Source organism: Nematolebias whitei, chromosome 7, assembly GCF_014905685.2.
Source record: "Nematolebias whitei isolate Nwh7 chromosome 7, NemWhi1, whole genome shotgun sequence".
Classification (NCBI taxonomy): Eukaryota; Metazoa; Chordata; class Actinopteri; order Cyprinodontiformes; family Rivulidae; genus Nematolebias; species Nematolebias whitei.
The window spans coordinates 42455832-42458869 of NC_056504.1; positions in this window are offsets into that span (position 1 = coordinate 42455832).

The following is a 3038-nucleotide window of genomic DNA, read 5'->3' on the forward strand; positions in this document are numbered from 1 at the left end:
TGCTCCAAGACGGTTGCACACACGTGGTGTTTCTGATCAATAAGTTGGGACATAAAAGGATTTACTGTAGATAATTTTCATGTCACAAAATGAACAGGTAATTGCAGGCAGGTAAAAGTATTTGAAACATTATATGTTGTTCATAAAGGATCGTTTTTAAAGTCTGAACCATGCAAAAATGACCCAAGACTAAAACACTAATTAACAGAAGTGCTATTATAAGGTCATCGTTAAAAATTAATCTGCCTGTTAAATATTCAAAATTAAAGATAATCCATTCATTATCTTTACTCGCTTTTTCCTTTTTTGGGGTCTAATATATGGAGGATGGAATGTGACAAAATCAAATAAATAAATACATAAAAATGAAATGTATCATTCAATTATTAAATACATAATTAAATCATTAAATACACAATAATTAAATTATTAAATGCACAATTAAATACAACATTAAATTATTAAATACACAATTAAATTTCTTATTTCATGATTTATTTATTTAATTTTGTCACCATACGTTGGAGGATGGAATGTGACAAAACGATATGAATACATAATACGAACATAACAATCTAATGCATCATTTAATTATTAAATACATAATTAACTCATTAAATACACAATTAAATATTTTATTTTGTCACATTCCGTCCTCCAGCATATGGTGACAAAATCTAATAAATAAATAAATCGTGAAATAAGTAATTTAATTGTGCATTTAATAATTTAATTGTGCATTTAACGATTTAATGGTGTATTTAATAATTAAATGATACATTTCATTATTATGTATAAAATTTTGTCACCTTCTGCCCTCCATATTTTGTCACATTCCGTCCTCCATATTTTGTCACATTCCGCCCTCCATACAGTCAGAATTTAAACGATAAAGAAAAGAAAGTGAAGTAGCCGAATGTGTTTTAAAGTGGTTATGTGTCATTTCAAGCCATTTGTGGGTGATTAGCATTTGAAATGAAGACTAAACCAAATTATTCCTCTCTTTTATTCAAAATTTAAGATAATAATTTCCTCTCAGCTCTTCCTTCTATCAGATCTTTGGAGTTAGAACAGTTACACCTCTCTCTGCTTATAACGCCACTCATTTATCTCTTGCTGACTCATTCCCACAAAGCAGAGCCGCTCCGCCTTCTTCACCAACCAAGAACAGATTAAAGGAACCAAACAGCAGAAATGAGACATCCACAGCAGACGAGGGGGTTTAAGAGCAGAAAATGTAACCAGTGCTGAATTAAACCTATTTTAAGGCTGTTGAACAATCAACGCCTGAGATAAAGATCATTTACAGATATTCACAGACGTGGAATAGTTTCAAAAAGCCAAACAAAGAGCCAGCATCCTTGCTGCCACGTCCTTGCCGGAGCGGTCAAACCCACTGATTTATGATCCCAGAGTGAGAAACACACTCACACACACACAAAGGCAAGCTACGAGAATCAATTCATCACACTTTATTTTATGCGACCCCAGCTGATGAAGCGGCTAAAAAGAGGCACAGTACAATCTCAGCAGATTCTGTAGAAACACACACATCCAGACAGAGAGGCCTGCCGGAGCAGAAGATACAACCTGCGGCTCAGAGCTTCAAACAATCATCAGTTTTATTGGTACAAGTGTGATTACATGTGAGGTTCAGGTGAAATGAGGCCAACAGCTAATACAACAACCAGTGTTGGTGTGCTTAAAGTGGTAGTTCAGATCTTTTGAAGTGAGATTGTGTGAAAAGGTTATGAGTGGTTATTATCTTACTAGATGCAGATAAGTCTTTAAGCAAACCCAGTCCAGAGAAACTGAGTCTAATGCATGAGTTGGCTGCGAAAAGGTCATGTGGAGAACTTGACCTTGAAAAAAGTGGATGATGATGCAACTGGCCTGGCGTGGTCTTTCTGTTTCTGTAGTTTGTAACGCATTTATCATTTATTTGTAGTGTGTGTGTGTGTGTGTGTGTGTGTGTCCTTGTTTATGCTACTTTGTGAGGCCCATTTTTCCAACTTATACTGCATTGTGAGGACCAACTGCTCCTTATGGGGCCCAAACAGTGGCGGATTCACCGTCGGGCACGACGGGACACTTCCCGGTGGCCTGGTTGCCGAGGAACGGGACTAAAGGCTCGGTTCGGGTCGAACGGACTTTATTATTTTAAATAAACAATTCACTTTTGCCTGGGCTCAGGTCTCACGCTGCACTGCAGCGACGGAGAAAGCCTGGCACATCCCCCGGCCGGGCCGGCCCCCTCCCTTCCTTTTCTGTGTGTCACAGAGCAGAGACACACACACACACATTGCGCCCGCCCCCCTCCCCGCCCTAGGACTCGCGCTCCCGACCGTGTTGGCGCGCGGTGCGTGCATCTCGTAGAATGGAGCAACAGAGACAGCCAAAGAAGAGGAAAGGTGGAGCAGAGAGAGAGAGGATAAAAAAGAGAAAAGCTCTGGCCGCGGATGCTGCTAAGTGCTATAAATTAATGTTTGTTCGTAATGGAGCAGGTAAGAGAAACACTTGTGTTGAAAAAATTGAACTCTGGCACAGTTTATCAGCACAGCTTAATATCCACATGCTAGCTTCACTTTGAGGGACCGAAGTGGGCCAAAACTGACTTAATATAACAAATGTTTTTAAGTTTTTACAAAGAATATTGCAAATTTTATAATATGGGTTAGGATCTGAAAAAAGTTTAATGTTGAAATGTCTAGGAATTCAGATTTTTTTGTATCTAAAAAAGTTAAGTCAGGTCCTCTGGACAAATAAAAAAAAAACTTGTTGAAACTTTTGTCTTTAATCCAAAGGACAAAGGACGGATTATTGCACCACAGAAGAAAGATTTATGTAGGTATTCAGTTAGACGTGTGCAAACAACATGCATTCAAAGTGCGCTCAATTGAACTCAGTCTTGGTGGTTTGCGTTAATCAGGTGGTGGTGGCCTGGGATGGTATCAAAATTCCCGGCCTGGATTATTGTCCCAGTCCGCCCCTGGGCCCAAAGCCCGGGCCCCATAAGAAGAAGTCCCGTTGGTGGGTTA